Source organism: Oncorhynchus mykiss, chromosome 30, assembly GCF_057628025.1.
Source record: "Oncorhynchus mykiss isolate SJ-2025 chromosome 30, ASM5762802v1, whole genome shotgun sequence".
In the NCBI taxonomy this organism is placed as follows: Eukaryota; Metazoa; Chordata; class Actinopteri; order Salmoniformes; family Salmonidae; genus Oncorhynchus; species Oncorhynchus mykiss.
Genome location: NC_143051.1, coordinates 15,202,142 through 15,223,226, shown reverse-complemented (window position 1 = coordinate 15,223,226; position 21,085 = coordinate 15,202,142). Strand labels below are relative to the sequence as shown.

General features: G+C 42.2%; 1 pseudogene; it reads left to right on the top strand.

Annotated features, from left to right (window-relative positions):
* Positions 1 to 957: 957 nt before the first annotated feature.
* The window catches only part of LOC118946493 (uncharacterized), a 31,705-nt pseudogene continuing 11,577 nt past the window's right edge, over positions 958 to 21,085 (top strand).

The window sequence follows — 21,085 nt, the reverse complement described above, 5'->3', positions numbered from 1 at the left end:
GACTTGCCTAGTTAAAGAAAGGTAAAATAAAAATAAATAAAAATAACTGTTTCTGAAGATTCCAAATAATCTTGTGACGCTTTACCATCATTACTGGATACTGGATGTCTTGATCTGCTCTCTAGTGACTCTCAAAGTCGTCTCTGGATAACTCTTGCAGCCTTCATGGCAGCTCTGACATCTGTATCACCCAGGTTTAGGATCAGCAATTCACCAGATGGTAGCGCTATCCTGGACAAGCCCCCAATCTTGCTACTCCGTGCTGGATTCTGATGATATTAATTAGCTATATTTATTGTTAATTCTTAAAACAACAATGTATGTATGGAAGAAATACCATAATTGATTCATTATAAAAATATTTACAAAATGTACAGCAGCTCTCTGCCAAGGCAACCCCAAAGTCACAACACAAGGTTGTATCAAGGTTTTTTTTGCACTGAGATGTCATAATGACGTTATAAGGTTGTTGTAGTACTGAGATGTCACAATGATGTTACAATGTTGTTGCAGAGCCATTTATTTAGAATAATAATTTACTCAACTTATATAGTGCTTTTCAAAGAATCTCTAAGCGTTTCAAAGCACAAAAGACAAGAGATTTAGAAAAACAACATCACAACATCATGAGATGAACAGTCATTAGAAAGTTCATGGCTTGACTGGTCATCTGTATCAAGACCCAGATGCAGACAGTTCGAATCACAGATGTTTTTTTAGAAAACAGGGGGCAGGCAAACGACAGGTCAAGGCCAGGCAGAGGTCAGTAGTCCAGGGCAGAGTCAGTGAAGTATAGAACGGCAGGCAGGCTTAGGGTCAGGGCAGGCAGAGGTCAGTAATCCAGGGCACTGTCAGAAAGGCAGGCACGCTCAGGGTCAGTGCAGGCAGAATGGTTAAAACTGGGAAGACTAGGAAACAGGACACAAAGGGCTGTGAGACGGGTTTAATTGTAGATACATGGAAAGTGGGATGTATACAGAGAGTGCGGGGCAACAGAAGGTGAACAGCAGAGGGGCTAAGGACCTTAGAGATAGAGAAAGTGCCGATAAAATGGGGGGAAAGTTTGCGGGACTCCACCTGGAGGGGCAGATCCCGAGTGGACAGCCATACGTTCTGCCCGAGATGATAGCGGGGATCAGGGGTCCGGTGGTGGTCTACCTGTCGCTGATACTTGCAGGTGGTCTTGAGGAGGGAGGACCGGGCTCTCTTCCAGGTATGGCGAAAGCGGCGGACGAACATCTGGGCCGAGGGTATGCTGACCTCTCCCCCCTGCTCAGGGAAGAACAGAGGCTGATAACCCATAGAACACTTGAACGGCAAGAGACCAGTGGCGGAGCATGGAAGGGTGTTGCGGGCGTATTCCACCTACACGAGTTGCTGGCTCCAGGTAGTGGGGTTGGCGGAGAGGAGGTAACGAAGACTCGTCTCCAGGTCCTGATTGGCTCGCTCCAACTGGCCATTAGAATAGGGTTGAAACCCAGAGGACAGGCTGGCAGATGCCCCAATGAGGGTGCAGAACGCCTTCCAGAACCGGGACGAGAACTGTGGACCGCTGTCGGAGACCATGTCCTCCGGAAAACTATGTATCTGGAAGATGTGCTGCACCATGAGCTGGGGCTTGGCTGAGAGTAACTTGGGAAGGGGATTGAAATGGGCAGTTTTGGAAAACCTACCCCCCACTCTGTGGATAGTGGTGTTACCATCTGATGGAGGGAGACCTGTGACAAAGTCCAGGGAAATATGGGACCAGGGGCGGTGAGGAATGGGAAGAGGTTGAAGGAGGCCAGCCCCCCCCCCCTCTCTATACCACAGATGAGGGCAGCCTCGAGACAAGAGGTAGGGAGGATGGTCTCGGGGTCCGATGGTGTAGCAGCGGGGCTATAGAGACATGAAAGCGCATTCAGCTTCACATTGGACCCTGGGCGGTAGGCGATAGTGAAGTTGAATCGAGTGAATAGCAGGGCCTATCGAACTTGCCTGGAGTTGAGGCGCTTGGCGGTGCGGAGATATTCCAGGTTCTTGTGATCTGTCCATACTATGAATGGTGTTCCACCCCCACAAACCAGTGCCTCCACTCCTCCAATGCCATTGGAAAATAAAAGGGCTGTAGCTCAAAGATGAGGAGGCACTGGGAGGGAAAGAACTGACAGGTCCCTGAAACTACAATGAAGCATCCCGGACGAGGTAAGCGGAGTTCTTGGGAAGCCGGGGGGCTGGGGGGACGCGCTGCTGACAGCGGGGGTTACTGAGAGGCTGGAGGGTTACGGTAGTGGCTGGCTGTCTAACAGACAATCCGCAGACTTGCTCCAGCAATTTATGGAAAGCACAGTCGTGGCATTCCACCAAGGTCTGGAATCCATCCGTAAGGCTGTGAAATAACTCGTATCTTCCAATGGTGGCTCTGTGGGAGGAGACAGCATCGCGGAGCTGGTCCGAGTCTTCTGGGTCAGTCATGGCCAGTTCGTACTATCCGGACTCAGGATATGACCTAGATGCAGACAGTTAGAATAACATATGTTTATTTACAAAACAGGGGGCAGGCAAACAACAGGTCAAGAGCAGGCAGAAGTCAGTAATCCAGGGCAGAGTCACTAAGGTACAGAACAGCAGGCAGGCCCAGGGTCAGGGCAGGCAGAAGTCAGTAATCCAGGGCAGAGTCACTAAGGTACAGAACAGCAGGCAGGCCCAGGGTCAGGGCAGGCAGATGTCAGTAATCCAGGGCAGAGTCACTAAGGTACAGAACGTCAGGCAGGCTCAGGGTCAGGGCAGGCAGAATGGTCAAAACTGGGAAGAGTAGGAAAAACAAAACTAGAGCACAGGAAACACGGGAACACGCTTGTAGGCCTTGACAGGAGAAGACAAACTAGCAACAGACAACAAAAAAACGCAGGTATAAATACACAGGACATAATGGGGACAAATGGGAGAAACTTCAAAGATTTATGGTCGTGTCACGGCAGATTTCCTCCTCTTCCTCTGAAGAGGTGAAATAAGGATCGGACCAAAATGCAGCGTGGTAAGTGTCCATGGTTTTAATAGGAAAACTCAACATGAACACAACTACAAAACAAGAAACGTGAAAAACCGAAAACAGTCCCATGTGGCACAAACACTGACACAGGAGACAATCACCCTCTCCCGCTCTGGACAGGCTGGAGACTCTAGCAGCTCTAGACAGGCGGGAGACTCTAGCAGCTCTGGACAGGCGGGAGACTCTAGCAGCTCTGGACAGGCGGGAGACTCTAGCAGCTCTGGACAGGCGGGAGACTCTAGCAGCTCTGGACAGGCGGGAGACTCTAGCAGCTCTGGACAGGCGAGGCGCACTGTAGGCCTGGTGCGTGGTGCCGGCACTGGTGGTACTGGGCCGAGGACACGCACCTCAGGGCGAGTGCGGGGAGGAGGAAGAGGGAGTACTGGGCTCTGGACACGCACAGGAAGCCTGGTGCGGGGGGCTGCCACCGGAGGGCTGGTGCGTGTAGGTGGCACTGGATAGACCGGACCGTGCATGTGCACTGGAGCTCTTGAGCACCGAGCCTGTCCAACCTTACCTGGCTCAATGCCCACTCTAGCCCGGCCGATACGAGGAGCTGGAATGTACCGCACCGGGCTATGCACCTGCACTGGAGACACCGTGCGCTCCACAGCATAACACAGTGCCTGCCCGGTCCCTCTCGCTCTCCGGTAAGCACAGGAAGTTGGCGCAGGTCTCCTACCTGGCTTCGCCATACTCCCTGTGTGCCTCCCCCCAATAAATATTTGGGGTTGACTCTCGGGCTTCCAGCCCTGCTTCCGTGCTGCCTCTTCAAACCGCGCCTCTCCGCTTTGGCTGCCTCCAGCTCTGCCTTGGGGCGGCGATATTCCCCCGGCTGCGTCCAGGGTCCATCTCCATCCAGTATCTCCTCCCAAGTCCAATAGTCCTGATTGCGCTGCTCCTCCTGCTGCTGCCTGTCACCACGCTGCTTGGTCCTGTTTTGGTGGGTGATTCTGTAACGGGTTTCTTCCGCTGAAGGAGAGGAGGACCAAAATGCAGCGTGGTTAGTGTTCAACATCTTTAATATAGACGATTAACGAGAACACTACAAAATACCAAACAAATGTGAAAACCGAAACAGTCCTATCTGGTGCAATGACACAAAGACAGAAGACAATCACCCACAAAATACCCAAAGAACATGGCTGCCTAAATATGGTTCCCAATCAGAGACAACGACAGACAGCTGCCTCTAATTGAGAACCAATCTAGGCAACCATAGACATATAAAACTACCTAGAAAGGATACAGCCCCATAAACATACAAAACCCCTAGACCAGACTAAAACACATAAATCCCCCATGTCACACCCTGACCTAACCAAAATAATAAAGAAAACAAAGATAACTAAGGCCAGGGCGTGACACCCTCCCCTAACCCGGACGACGCTTGGCCATTTGTGCGCCATCCTATTAGTCAACCATGGTCTGCCAGTGCTGTGATAAGAAATTGTGTAAAACAATGAATGTAAAGAATTGATCTGCACTGTATGTGTGTTAGCTAGCTAGCCAGTCAGTTTTAGAGGTTTGATTCCATACATTGTGTCAAATTAACTGCCAATATCCAAACATTCCATTCAAGCAATGCAGTCAATCCACAGCCAATCCACTGGCTCAAATCAGTTGATGATAGGACTTAGACAAGTTATAAATGCAACAAGTACTAACATTGTATCATATAATAGCACTCACAGCTTTCAAAGCCCCATTCTGTAACTTTGTAGGTTCATGACATCCTCCCTCTAGTAATTAATTTAATAGGATCTCTATAGCAATGTCATACACGATGTCACAATTATGATGTTGTTATCCTAAGATGATGGTAGAAAAATGGTCTAGCCATGTACAATGTTACAATTTCAAAATGTTTATAGTGTAGCTCTGAGATTGTTACAAAGCCTCTTTTTATAACGTTAGATTGTTTGTGTTTCTCTATTATAAAGAAGTAAAGCAATGCTATCTTGATGCAGCAATGTCAGATTGAACACTGTTCTTCTATATTAGGGAGCAACACACAATCGTCTCAACAGTGTTTGAGAAAGGCATCTGTCTAAAATTGACTCTATAAAACAATAATCCCAGATTTTCTGGGTTGTTTCTCTTTAAGTGTTTGCTTTGGGTCTGATTGACTCTCTCTGCGCTAGGATTTCATTATCATAAATTGTGTGCTTGGCTCTCCACATTTTCCACATTTAATTTTGGGTTGTGTTTTTTGGCCTGGGGGGGAGCAGAGAGTACAGCTAATGCATTACATCTGCTGGGAGGGAGAGCTCCAAATCGACCTGATCACTGGCTAGAGCAACGCTGGGCTCTTATTTGCTGAGATGGACCCGTCTGGTGGTCTGACATGTCTTCATTGGTGTTGTCTTCAGCTAAACAGTGATGTATAGATGGATGGGTGGGAGGATTGATTGGTTAACAGCTTTTTTGTGAATGTACTATAAAGGCAGGTAACACATCCAGTGTCCATGTCAGAACCCTCTCTTTCATCAGTCAGTCAGTCATACAGTCAGCCAATCAGTCAAGTCAGCCAGTCAGGCAACGAGTCAGTGGACGTGTTGGAGTGCTAAGCCGAAAGTAGCCTTAATGTTGACAGAAGTCGACGTGTAAAGTCGGGGGAGGTACATGCATTCGGGAAGTATTCAGCAACCTTGACTTTTTCCACATTTTGTTACGTTACAGCCTTATTCTAAAATTGATTAAATTGTGTTTTTCCCTCATCAATCTACACACAATTTCCCATAATGACTAAGCATAAACAGGTTTTTAGACAAAAAATATATTAAATATTACATAAGTATTCAGACCCTTTGCTTTGTTGAAACAACTTTGGCAGCGATTACAGTCTTCTTGAGTCTTCTTGGGTATGATTCTACAAGCTTGGCACACCTGTATTTGGGGAGTTTCTCCCATTCTTCTCTGCAGATCCTCTCATGCTCTGTCAGGTTGGATGGGGAGCGTTGCTGCACAGCTATTTTCAGGTCTCTCCAGAGATTTTCGATCGGGTTCAAGTCCGGGCTCTGGATGGGCCACTCAAGTAAATTCAGAGACTTATCCCAAAGCCACTCCTGCATTGTCTTAGCTGTGCGCTTCGGGTCAATGTCCTGTTGGAAGGTGAACCTTTGCCCCAGTCTGAGGTCCTGAGCGCTCCGAAGCAGGTTTTCATCAAGGATCTCTCTGCACTTTGCTCTGTTCATCTTTCCCTCGATCCTGACTAGTCTCCCAGTCCCTGCTGCTGAAAAATATCTCCACACATTTTGTATCTGGACTCTACGGACAATTCCTTCGACCTCATGGCTTGGTTTTTGCTCTGACATGCACTGTGTCGTGTCTTTACTATCATTAAATGAAGACTTTTAGTTTTTATCAAAAATTCTCTGTAATTAGTATTACGCGATTAAACTGGTTAATCATGTAACTGTAATTAACTAGGATGTCGGGGCACCAAGGAAAATATTCAGATTACAAAGTTATAATTTTCCTAATATAACTTTTCAGATATTTTTATATCTGATCAATAGTCTTCTGACTTAATGAATTATTTATTTACCTCACGTTAGTCTCATTCCAAACGTCGTAAATTGTTGGTTATCTGCACAAACCCAGTCTTCACTATGAGTCATCCATACATCAATTGTCTTAAATAATTGATTTATTAACTAACTAAACAATCATAGAAGTGCACACACAAACAAACAAAGTAAATATGGTTACAATAAATTATAGAGGAATGTGCCCTAGTGGGCTAAACCGGCATGGCAGCTTGTTGTACAAAAGGGAAGTGGGGGTCAACTGAGATGAGACACTATAAAGTTGATAATTCTAACAATTGAAATGCTAATCCTTTGCACATGAACGCTCACTCATTCGGGAACAATTGCAATCAATATATATATTTACGCTCAGTGTGTCGTCGTGGTCTCTGTTGAAAAGTTTGTTTCTGTTGGAGAGTTTGTCCACCCTCTCTGTCGTGGTTAGAATGGATAGTTCAGAGTGACATTCATTCATGTCGTTATGGATAGATGTTTTGGCGGTTGTCGGGTCTTCGCGTTCAATGATATTGAATTGTTCTTATTCTGTCAGTATTGATAGTCTAAGAGTTTAACCACGTGGTATGGTTAAAAGATTCAGCCATCTACTCAAACCTTGGCTCTCTCGTTATCGTGGTAAGCTGGTCTGCAACCTTTGTTCTCTTGTAATTGAGAGAAACATGGTCTGTTGAGAAATTCTCAAAGTGGTGGTTTTATTCGGGAGTTGCAGAAAAGGGCCTGTCCCAGGATGCCCGACCCTAAATGGGCTCATGGGTGGTCCTCTGATTTAGTTCAACTCAAAAAGGAATTGGAGTTTCCTTCATTAAACAGTCCAAAATCACATTACACAATTTTACAAACAGTATCATCCTCACGCATTCATCTTATTCAACAATTAGATGTAAACCTCATTACTGAGGCTATTATATAAACAGCGTTATGGTAATGTGGTCGTATTATCTCCCATGAGTTTCACCAAATTGTACCAAACGGACCAGTCCGTAGCTGGATTCTTCACCGATCTTTTATACCTTCTCCAGAATATAAATGTTGTTCGGACCTAAAGTTCTGTGAGATTGAAGAAATTCCTTTGTTCTCTATGAAAATGCACTCTGTCTCTATACTGTGGCCATGAGGAGATAATCTCCTCCAGGAATGTACAACCTCTCTCTGACCACAGCAGCCTGTGTGTAGGAGACAGGGAGAGGGGGATGGGGCTTGCTGTACCCAAAGAGAGCAACGTCATAACAACTGTCAACTGTGGGGCCTTGTATAGATAGTTGTGTACCTTTCCAAATCATGTCCAATCAATTGAATTTACCACAGGTGGACTCTAAGTTGTAGAAACATCTCAAGGATGATCAACGTGAACAAGATGCACCTGAGCTCAATTTTGAGCCTCACAGCAAATGGTCTGAATACTTATGTAGAAAATGTATTTTGGTTTTTTGTTTTGAGTACATTTGCTTAAAATTCTAAAAACCTGCTTTTGCTTTGTCATTATGGGGTATTGTGTAGAGATTGATGAGTTTTTTCTTAATTGAATCAATTTTAGAATAAGACTGTAACATAACAGAATGTGGATAAAGGGAAGGGGTCTGGATACTTTCCACATACAATCTACGTTACCGGGTAAACAATATGAAAATATTCTCCCACTTAAAAAGATGAGAGAGGCCTGTAATTTTCATCATAGGTACACTTTAACTATGACTGACGAAATGAGTAAAAAAATCCAGAAAATCACATTGTAGGATTTTTTATGAATTTATTTGCAAATTATGGTGTAAAATAAGTATTTGGTCAATAAAAAAAGTTTATCTCAATACTTTGTTATATACCCTTTGTTGGCAATGACAGAGGTCAAAGGTCAAGGTTTTCACACACTGTTGCTGGTATTTTGGCCCATTCCTCCATGCAGATCTCCTCTAGAGCAGTGATGTTTTGGGGCTGTTGCTGGGCAACACGGACTTTCAACTCCCTCCAAAGATTTTCTATGAGGTTGATATCTGGAGACTGGCTAGGCAACTCCAGGACCTTGAAATGCTTCTAACGAAGCCACTCCTTCGTTATGACATCATTGTCATGACATCATTGTCATGCTGAAAGACCCAGCCATGTTTCATCTTCAATGCCCTTGCTGATGGAAGGAGGTTTTCACTCAAAATCTCACGATACATGGCCCCATTCATTCTTTCCTTTACACGGATCAGTCGTCCTGGTCCCTTTGCAGAAAAACAGCCCCAAAGCATGATGTTTCCACCCCAATGCTTCACAGTAGGTATGGTGTTCTTTGGATGCAACTCAGCATTCTTTGTCCTCCAAACACAACGAGTTGAGTTTTTCCAAAAAGTTATATTTTGGTTTCATCTGACCATATGACATTCTCCCAATCTTCTTCTGGATCATCCAAATGCTCTCTAGCAAACTTCAGACGGGCCTGGACATGTACTGGCTTAAGCAGGGGGACACTTCTGGCACTGCAGGATTTGAGTCGCTGGCGGCGTAGTGTGTTACTGATGCTAGGCTTTGTTACTTTGGTCCCAGCTCTCTGCAGGTCATTCACTAGGTCCCCCCGTGTGGTTCTGGGATTTTTGATTTTCTTGTGATCATTTTGACCCCGCGGGGTGAGATCTTGCGTGGAGCCCCAGATCGAGGGAGATTATCAGTGGTCTTGTATGTCTTCCATTTCCTTATAATTGCTCCCACAGTTGATTTCTTCAAACCAAGCTGCTTACCTATTGCAGATTCAGTCTTCCCAGCCTGGTGCAGGTCTACAATTTTGTTTCTGGTGTCCTTTGACAGCTCTTTGGTCTTGGCCATAGTGGAGTTTGGAGTGTGACTGTTTGAGGTTATGGACAGGTGTCTTTTATACTGATAACAAGTTCAAACAGGTGCCATTAATACAGGTAACGAGTGGAGGTCAGAGGAGCCTCTTAAAGAAGAAGTTACAGGTCTGTGAGAGCCAGAAATCTTGCTTGTTTGCAGGTGACCAAATACTTGTTTTCCACCATAATTTGCAAACAAATTCATTAAAAATCCTACAATGTGATTTTCTGGGTTTTTTTTCCTCCTTTTGTCTGTCATAGTTGAAGTGTACCTAAGATGAAAATTATACGCCTCTCTCATCTTTTTAAGTGGGAGAACTTGCACAATTGGTGGCTGACTAAATACTTTTTTGCCCCACTGTATATACATCAGTTGACATAAGTTACCATGTAGACAATATGCCAAACAATATGCCAAGCAGTCATATGCACCTGGTATTGACCCCGCAACTGGTTTCTGGGGTACTTTCTCATTAAATGAGCAGGTTTCCTGGACACAGATTAACCTTTCTAGTGCAGGCGAAACCCCTCGACAACATTCCGCTGAAAAGGCAGCGTGCAAAATTCATAGGTTTTTTTTGAAATATGTAACTTTCACACATTAACAAGTCCAATACAGCAAATGAAAGATAAACATCTTGTTAAAAAAATGATTTACAGCTAAAGCACAACATATGATCATGTTAGGTCATAGCCAAGTAAAAAAAAACACACAGCCATTTTTCAAGCCAAAGATAGGAGTCTCAAAAAGCAGAAATTGAGATAAAATGAATCACTAACCTTTGATGATCTTCATCAGATGACACTCATAGGACATCATGTTACTCAATACATGTATGTTTTGTTTGATAAAGTGCATATTTATATCCAAAAATCTCAGTTTACATTGGCGCCTTACGTGCAGTAATGTTTTGATTCCAAAATATCTGGTGATTTTGCAGAAGTACTCATAATAAACATTGATAAAAGATACAAGTGTTATTCACAGAATTAAAGATAGAGTTCTCGTTAATGCAACCGCTGTGTCAGATTTCAAAAAAACTTTACGGAAAAAGCATAATCTGAAAACAGCGCTCAGAGCCTAAAACAACCAGAGGAATATCCGCCATTTTGGAATCAACAAAGTTAGAAACAACACCATAAATATTCACTTACCTTTGATGATCTTCATCAGAAGGCACTCCCAGGAATCCCAGTTCGACAATAAATGACTGATTTGTTTCATAAAGTTCCATCATTTATGTCCAAATAGCCATTTGTTGTTAGCGTGTTCAGCCCAGTAATCCATCTTCATGAGGCGCGAGCATTTCGTCCAGACAAAAACTTGAAAAGTTCCGTTACAGTCCTTTAGAAACATGTCAAACGATGTATGGAATCAATCGTTAGGATGTTTTTAACATAAAACATCAATAATGTTCTAACCGGAGAATTCCTTTGTCTTCAGAAAATCATTGTAACGAGAGGTAACTCTGTCGGGAGCCTGCGTCATGAGACAGACTCAGAGGTCTTATGAGCCCCTCCTTTACAGAAGAATCCTCAAACCAGTTTCTAAAGATGGTTGACATCTAGTGGAAGCCCTAGGAAGTGCAACCTCATCCATATCTCAATGTGTATTCGGTAGGCCAAGCTTTGAAAAACTACACAACTCAGATGTCCCACGTCCTGGTTGGATTTTTCTCAGGTTTTCGTCTGCCACATTAGTTCTGTTATACTCACAGACATCATTCAAACAGTTTTAGAAACTTCAGAGTGTTTTCCATCCAATACTAATAATATGCATATATTAGGATCTGGGACAGAGTAGTAGGCAGTTCACTCTAGGCAAGCTGTTCATCCAAATGTGAAAATGCTGCCCCCTATCCCATAAAGGTTAAGCCTGTAGTGTATAAATCCCGTACAATAACCCATGTGTAGCCTACAATATGTATTACATTTTATTCACACTTAATAGACAATCAACAAATTTGATATGTATATTGTCACAAGTGGGATATTTCATTTATTTTTTATTAGAAATGTTGATGTAATTACATTGTAAGGATAAAGATGTATTTAAGCTCTAAATATACATTTACCCAAAACAATAAACATGCATTGATAATAACCAATGATAGGTGGAGACATCAACAATTTGCTTACAAGAAAACGAAGAAGGATTTCTCCCACAAGTTGCAATTGCAGAAATTTCTCCTTGACTGCAGTCGAAATTTCATGACCTTTAAACACATGATCATTGTAAAGGTAATGCAGTTGACAAGTAGTCGCAAGTCCTACACTTTGTATACCCATAATGCAACACACTTTGAAAAACGGTGACCAACATTGGCCTCCGTTCTTATCCTGTTTGAGGTAGGGGGCAGCATTTTCACTTTTGGATAAATAGCATGCCCAAACTGAACTGCCTCCTACTCTGTCCCAGATCCTAATATATGCATATTATTTGTTTGGGTAGAAAACACTCTGAAGTTTCTAAAACTGTTTGAATCGTGTCTGTGAGTATAACAGAACGTATTTAGGAGGTGAAACCCCGAGGACAAACCATTCAGATTTTTTTTTTAAGTCACTGTCTTTTCAATGTGTTTTCTTGGGGAATCCAGAATTCTAATCAACTTTCCTGCAGTTCCTACCGCTTCCACTGGATGTCACCAGTTTGTAGAAATTGGTTGAGGTTTTTCCTTTGTGTAATGAAGAAGTACCATAGCTCAGAACGAACGTCACGTCATGCGTACCTTTTGATAGAGGCGCGTAACCAGAAAAGTAGCGTCAGTTTGTTTTGCTCCTCTATTGAACACAGATCATCCAGTCTTCAATTTGATCAATTATATACGTTTAGAAATACCTAAAGTTGTATTACAAAAGTAGTTTGAAATGTTTTGGCAAAGTTTACAGGTAACTTTTGAGATATTTTGTAGAGACGTTGTGTAAGTTGGAAGCGTTGTTTTTCTGGATCAAACGCGCCAAATAAATGGACATTTTGGATATATATCGACGGAATTAATCGAACAAATGGACCATTTGTGATGTTTATGGGACATATAGGAGTGCCAACAAAATAAGCTTGTCAAAGGTAAGTCATGATTTATATTTTATTTCTGCGTTTTGTATCGCGCCTGCAGAGTTGAAATATGCTACTCTCATTGTTTACTGTTGTGCTATCATCAGATAATAGCATCTTATGCTTTTGCCAAAAAGCCTTTTTGAAATCTGACATGTTGGCTGGATTCACGAGTGTAGCTTTAATTTGCTATCTTGCATGTGTAATTTAATGAAAGTTTGATTTTTATGGAAATGCATTTGAATTTGGCGCTCTGCATTTTCCCTGGCTATTGGCCATGTGGGACGCAAGCGTCCCGCCTACCCCAGAGACGTTTTAAGATACAGATTCTTTTATCGCTTTGGTATTATTTTTACAAGTATGTGGTGAATTAGAACAATACTTCAAATGATAACACTTGTTAATTAAGCAGCCAGTGTTACAGTCAAAACCTTTCATTGTTAATTCATTTGTAGACATCTTTCACCACGCAACCATTCATCCAAAACATATGTTTACTGAGAGATATGAGTACATTGATTGAATCCCCAAAACATAACATCATGATATTTTCTCAATTGAGTTATTTCAACAAACAGTTTATCCAATAGAACAATTGCCCTTTGAATTGTATTATGCTACAGTACATTACACTGTTTTCACATTAGGCAATACACTACCCCCAAAAAATGTACTGAACATCACATTTCCATAATTTCGATCCCATGTGTAATCAAAGGTGTGATCAATGAAGACATCTGTCGATATGGGGGGAATCTGGTCCAACTCAATAATGGTCCAACTCAATAATTTTTACATGACCCTCCCCTTGTACTGTAAAATAAACTGCATACCCTGTCTGTGTGTAAATATGTAGTGCACCTAAAAGTAACTTTTGCAGTTAAATTCCCCTGTACCAATTAAGAAATACAAATGAAATGGGTTTCCATCTCTTGGCCAACTGACGGTTTTGTGCGTAGGTATAGCGACTGGGCCCACTCTAGTATTGGTATTTGTGCTCTAGCCAACAGCTTGATGTTACGATGTGGGTATAGCATACTACATGATGAGATTATTATTATGGAAAAAAGAGCGAGATTCTTTTTACTTGTAAAATGGCAGCAAAGCATCAATCACCATGTCACCAGAATAAGACTCTTGATATGTATTGAAAGGAGCATCAAGCTCATCACCGTGCACTTTTACCACCCTGTGAAGTTCATCGTAACTTATTTCATCTGCAGCCTAATAAACTGCATGCTTTCCCATGATGTCGTGACATTATTTATCTGATGTATCTTACTCGCAGAAAAAGTTTGGAAGGAAACCTGGTTAATGTCAAGCCATTTTGAGGATGCTGTAGTTATATTTTTGAGGATGACTACAGAATATTTTTGAAGTAGCCTAATCAGATTCATTGTGACTGGTTGTGTTTATGCAACAAATAAATAGTCATACATTTTTTAAGAAAAAATGAGCGAGGTGAGCAAGAAATAGCCACTCGGATTGGAGAGGAGGCAGACCATGTGTTAAGCTTTCCTGGATAACTGGGGACGACTTAGGAGTATGATTGTCTACTACATAAAGTGCATTCAGTATCAGAAGTAAAAATCCAGCCAGACTGGCCTGCTACTGTACCTTTCTATGCCTTATAAACAGTGGAGAGCAGACACACAACTAATCCAAATGGAATGAAACAAATGGGTTTTGCGTTGTTATTCAAGTGACATTTTCACTCACTTGGAAACAATAATGAAATGATTCATTGCATTGTGGTGTTGTAGGCTGGTCTAGGTAGGATAATTGTATTGTTCCTAAACAATAGGGGACATTTTTGAGCTGCATGTCTCATGTCTTTACTGTTCTTTCATGCACAATCATACACCTGGCCTCTCCACTGCCTATCAGCTGTTCCTATTTGTTCTTGTGGATTCATATTGAGAATTTATGCAGCTTTGAATGATTTTATGTGTGGTATGCAGAGGAGGCTGGTGGGATGTGCTAAAGGAGGACTGGTGCATTGTAATGGCTGGAATGTAATAAATGGAAGAGTATCAAAAACATATCAAGCATATGGAAACCACATGTTTGACTCCGTTCCATTGATTCCATTCAAGCTATCACAGTGAGCCTGTATCATTGCATGCCTCATCCATGGCTTGAAGGAGGCTGGTACACTCATGATGGCAATCATCTTCCACCTGTATTGTAATCATGTATTGTATTTTACAGTATTTGTTTTCTACTTTTACAGTATTGTATTGTATGTATGTATGTATTGTAGTGATCCTATACGTGGTATTGTATTGATATTGTATTACTGCACTGTTGGAGCTACAAACACAAGCATTTTGTTCCACCTGTAGTAACATCTGCTAATCTGTGTACACAATCAATAAACTTTGATTTGATTTGTTACATACAGTACATACATTTCTGACCTTTCAATATCAGAATTTTTTTAAATTTACTGTGAAGTAAAATCATAATAGTCATAATCATATTAGTACATTTGAGTGTACAAAACATTAAGAACACCTTCCTAATATTGAGTTGCAACCCCTTTTGCACTCAGAACAGCTTCAGTTCATCAGGTCATGGACTCTACAAGGTGTTGAAAGCGTTCCACAGGGATGCCGTCCCATGTTGACTCCAATGCTTCAGTTGTGTCAAGTTGGCTGGATGTCCTTTGGGTGGTAGACCATTATCAATATACATGAGAAACTGTTGAGCATGAGAAACCCAGCAGCGTTGCAGTTCTTAACACAAATCGGTGCACCTGGCACCTACTACCATACCCCGTTCAAAGGCGCTTAAATCGTTTGTGTTGCCCATTCACACAATGAATAGCACACATACACAATCCATGTCTCCATTGTCTGAAGGCTTTAAAAAAGTATCATCCCTTCATCTACAATGATTGAGGTGGATTTAACAAGTGACATCAATAAAGGACCATATCTTTCACCTGGATTCACCTGGTCAGTCTATGTCACGGAAAGAGCAGGTGTTCATAATGTTTTGTACACTCAGGGTACAGTATATCATACTTTATTTGTTTCTACTTTACAGACATACATTTTCTTTGTGTTGTCCTCAAAATCTGTAGTAGACAAACCGGTATGCATGTAAAAATATCTAGGTTTATCAAACGTTTAAGTGATTGTCAATTAAGAGACGTCACATTAAGTAATAGTCAAACGTCTTCTAATAAAAAAGAAGAGATTCATATCAAAAGTAATGTGAGCATTGCATTGTGAAAGGTGTGAGGCCCCTCCCTGGCCCCTCCCTGCTCTGTCTACTGGGTTTTGCAGTACTTACTTCCTGCAGGAGATTGGTGGGCGGAGTAGGAGAGGTGGGCGGAGCTGGGATGGTCGTCAGCTCAGCTGTGGCATAAAACCACTGTTTCCCCATTCAGCAAGAGATTCCTCTCTCCATGCATTCCTTTGGTTGTTTCGTTGTGGCTTTGTTGGTTGACACCCAATTTACTGACCATCACGCCTCATATGATTATTGTTGTGAGTTTTTACTTTATATATGAAATAAATTAATTGTGTTATTCCTTTACTTAGTGTGAGGTTTCCTATTGTTTGTTACAATCTTGAGCCAGGTTGTAACAAAGGCAATTACTTTATATGAACATGTATTACTAGATGAAACACTGATTTAAGTTTGGTGAAAAAGTGACTGATTTTGTGTTGTACTTAGTTAATTGCGGGGAGGCAGGTAGCCTAGTGGTTAGCGCATTGCGCTATTAACCGAAAGGGTGCTGGATTGAGTCCCCGAGCTGACAAGGTAAAAATCTGTCGTTCTGCCCCTGAACAAGGCAGTTACCCACTGTTCCCCGGTAGGCAGTCATTGTAAATAAGAATTTGTTCTTAACTGACTTGCCTAGTTAAATAAAGGTTCAATTGAAACAACTGCCGTTCTGATTATCTATTTTGAGTTTTGTATTAAAAGTTGTAAATGTACAACATACTTGTGAAAACGTTCACCAAATCAATAAAAAAATAACTGTAATCATCTCTAGTCATTCTGATAACCAGGAGAGGCATTAAGACTGATGGCAATAAACACAGCTGCATACCCAGACCAAACCAGACATTATATGTGTCCCAAATGGTAGCCTATTACCTATGCAGTGCACTATTTTTTTCCAAGGGCCCATGTGGCACTATAGGGTATCATTTGGAACACAAACGTTGTCTGCCTATGATTATTTATACCCAGAATTGACGTCCCCTTGAGGATAAAGTGTATTGAATTGAATGGAAACATGATGTGTCAGACAAACATGAGACAGTGAATGTGGTCTCCCGCTGTGTCTGTGAATGTGGTCTCCCGCTGTGTCAGTGAATGTGGTCTCCCGCTGTGTCAGTGAATGTGGACTCCCGCTGTGTCATTGAATGTGGTCTCCCGCTGTGTCAGTGAATGTGGTCTCCCGCTGTGTCAGTGAATGTGGTCTCCCGCTGTGACAGTGAATGTGGTCTCCCGCTGTGTCAGTGAATGTGGTCTCCCGCTGTGACAGTGAATGTGACAGCCACAACATTTACATGGCCTTTAAGGAAAATAACAGCAATGTCTCCTCTGCAATAAGATGTCTAAGGGAATGGGTAGTGTTTGTGGGAAGAAAGATTGTTGTTGTGAAGGTAATTACAATATGTAGAATCCCAGTTACCCAATGTGTTGAATCACTTGCTTCCTCTCCCTTGCACCACAATATACAGTACTAACTAAGTGACTGATTCCAGGCTCCTCCTGACTCACTTTAGGTGTGTCTATTTAGGTGCCCTGCTGCTGTGTTGATAAATGAGTGTTTCTCTGTGTGTCAAGATATAATTGCTCCGTTTGACTCATGCAGAGGAAAGTAAATGAGATCATGACTTGGTATTTAATTTAATGTATTATTTATGGAAGGTTTATTGAGCAGAAAGGAATGACTATTTACTGCATTGGGAGCAGAGAGAGGACAGAATGACGGAATGGGGAGGAGAGAGAGAGTGATGAGAGAGGGGAAGGGGAGACCGTTTACATTGTCAAATTAAAGTATATGGTCCGTCCACACAGCCTGCTTATGATTCTTGATCCACTATGTCTAGTGATCAGGAAACAGCAGTCTGAATATTCAACCAAAAACTTTAAGAATATCAGATAAGTAAATAACTTAATTACATATTGCTTATTGATGGATTTATACTGAGAAACAACAATCAACTCCATCCATCCAGCCCCTGCCAACTTGTGCCAACTCATTATCCATTCAAACTCATCAATATTATACCAATAGGCAATTACCGATGTTGACTGAGTCATTGTGGTGCTCTTGAATTAGCTTCCTGTCAAAACAGTATTATGCTGTAATTGGTCCAGTGTATCTTTTTCAAGCCTTGGTGATGTGAACAAAATATAAATATTCTCCATCAGTTATTTTCCCTTCCTCCTCTATACAAACACCACAGATAAAGACATAGACACAGGCACACACCCCCACAAACATACATCCACACCAGAGAAGGCTCGTGGGAGGAGCTATAGGAGGATGGGCTCATTGTAATGGCTGGAATGGAATTAATGGAAAGGTGTCAAACACAAACATATGGAAACGACATGTTTGACTCAGTTCCATTCATTCAATTCCAGCCATTACAATGATCCCGCCCTCCTATAGCTCCTCCCGCCAGCCTCCAATGACACACACACAGAAAAGGAGAGAGGCAGGAAAGGATGGACACAGAAATACTTGTGAATCAAATGTCTGTTTGCTGATGATCTGTTGCTTCTGTCCCCAACCAAGGAAGTCCTATGGCAGCACTTAGATCTTCTGCACAGATTCTGTCAGACACTCTATCAGTGAATCTCAGTAAGGCAAAAATAGTGGTGTTCCAAAAAAGGTCCACTTGCCAGGACAACAAATACAAATATCTAGACACAGTTGCCCATGAGCACATAAAGAAGTATACCTAGTGCGGCCTAAACATCAACACCACAGGTAACATGGTCCTTTGTAGCTTTGTTGGTAGAGCATGGTGCTTGTAACGCCGGGGTAGTGGGTTTGATTCCCGGGACCATCCATATGTAAAATGTATGCACGCATGACTTTGGATAAAAGCATCTGCTAAATGGCATATTATAACTTCTACAAGGCTGTGAATGGTCTAAGAGACAAGGCAAGAAGGGGCTTCTATGCCATAAAAACATCAAACTCAACATCGCAATTAAGATCTGGCTAAAAATACTTGACTCAGTTATAGAACCCATTGCCCTTTATGGTTGTGAGGTCTGGGGTCCACTCACCAACCAAGAATTCACAAAATTGGACAAACACCCAATTGAGACTGCATGCAGATTTCTGCCAAAATATACTTTGTGCACAATGCAAAACCACAAACAATACACGCAGAATTAGGATTTTACCTGCTAGTTATCAAAATCCAGAAAAGAGTGGTAACATTTTGCAACCACCTAAAAGGAAGTGATGTCTCCTCAGCCAGCTGGTTCTGAGGCTCAGTTCACAAACACAAACAGACCCCACAGGGCCCCAGGGCAGCAACACAATTAGTCCCAACCAAAAAAATTACTGATACACTGGAAAGAATCAACAAAAAAACGGAGCAAATTGGAATGCTATCTGGCCCTAAACAGAGATTACATAGTGGCAGAATACCTGACCATTGTGACTGTCTCAAAAAAAGACAGGATATGTGCCCATTGTTCACAAAATGAGGTGGGAACTGACCTGCACTTCCTAACCTCCTGCTAAATGTATGACACTTTCCCACAGATCATACAGACAAAAAAATCATTTTCAAACAAATGGGGCACAAATAACATTGTAAATACCACCAATACATATCTGTTAATCTCCCCCGTCTATTCGTACTACAATTACTTTGTGGTATATGGCTAATATACCACGGCTAAGGGCTGTGTGCAGGCATACCACTTTGCGTCGTGCCTAAGAACAGCCCTTAGCCGTGGTATATTGGCCATATACCACACCCCCCTTGCCCTATTGCTTAATTTTACCACGGGTGGGTCTAATTTTGAATGCTGATTGGTTAAAACCACATTCCAGCCCATGTCTTTTCCAATGTTTACTATTAATTTCTAATACTTTTTTTTGTTGATGTAACATTTGTTTCTTCTCACCAGTGACATGTAATCATGGATGCCAAGGGAAGCCAGGCTTCCCCAAAAAATGTACCAAGAAAAGAACATCAAATCATTTATCTTTCATCGCTCTGTTTCATAACTTTTCTTCAATTCAAAACAGGCTGAATGTATCTCACCGGAGAAATCATCTGAGTAAGAGAAACAGCACCCCTCTGTCTCTATGTGTAGCCCATGTATCTGATGCAGTCTGGTCAATAAAGAGTATGACATTGTTGCACATTGTAGCATTGAATGCAAGGGAAGCCAGCGAGCATTTGGCCTCCCTTGATGATAAATATATAAAATACTAGCCAATCAGCGTTGAGCTAAACTTAGTGAGCTCAACTGTGAAAGGTCCTGGCGCACCAAGAAAAAAGTGTCAAGGGAAGCTTGCTTGCTAGCTAGCTAAAATCGTAGCTAAAATCGCCTCTTTCCTAAATTAGTCATGGATGGAGATAGGGATTTGGACATGTGGTTTTACTTAATTCTCTCTACTGGTGTAATGTGCCTCACTAGGACGAGGTGGGTGCAAGAGTCAGGAGCAGGAGAGCACTGAGGTCCAAATAGAAAATATTTATTTGGAAGTCCCAAAACACAACAAAACAGGTCAGGAATCAAACCCAACGAAGGCGCCCAACAAAACAGGAATTCGATGTGAGGAACAGGAGGAAAAACAATCTACTCCTAAATAAATCACAACGGCTCAAATGACCGTGAGAATAGCCTGTGGCGCAATCTAGCACACACACCAAACAAACACAGAAATAATCCCGCACAAAATACCAGCAGGCAACGAGGTTAATAAACCCACCGAAATTAACTCAATAGAACACAGGTGTAAGAAACAGACAGAACCAAACGAAAAAGAAACATGGATCGGTGGTAGTTAGTAGGCAGGCGACGACGACCGCCGAGCACCTCCCGAACAGGGAGAGGAGCCACCCTCGGTGGAAGTCGTGACAACTGGCCAATGATTATAATGACGATTCTGATCCAACCATAAATTCATAATCAAATGTATTTATAAGGCCGTTTTTACATCAGCCGATGTCACAAAGTGCTGTACAGAAACCCAGCCTAAAACCCCCAAACAGCAAGCAATGCAGATGTAGAATCACGATGGCTAGGAAAAACTCCCCAAAAAAGGCAGGAACCTAGGAAGAAACCTAGAGAAGAACCAGGCTCTGAGGGTTGGCCTATCCCCATCTGGCTGTGCCGGGTGCAGATTATAAGAGTACATGGCCATTAAGGCCAGACTGTTCTCCAAGATGTTCAAATGTTCATAGATGACCTGCAGGGTCAAATAATCACAGTGGTTGTAGACAGTGCAACAGGTCAGTAAATGTCACTTGGCTTTTCATAGCCTGTTTCTCCTTCTTTTCTTATCATCCTCCATTATTCCTTTAATGTTCCTGTCTGCCCTTTTCTCTGCATCTCTTTCCCACTTCATAAAATCATCCCAGTCTATTCTACTTGCCTTGCCTTTCTTGGGTTTCTTCAAAGTCCTGTA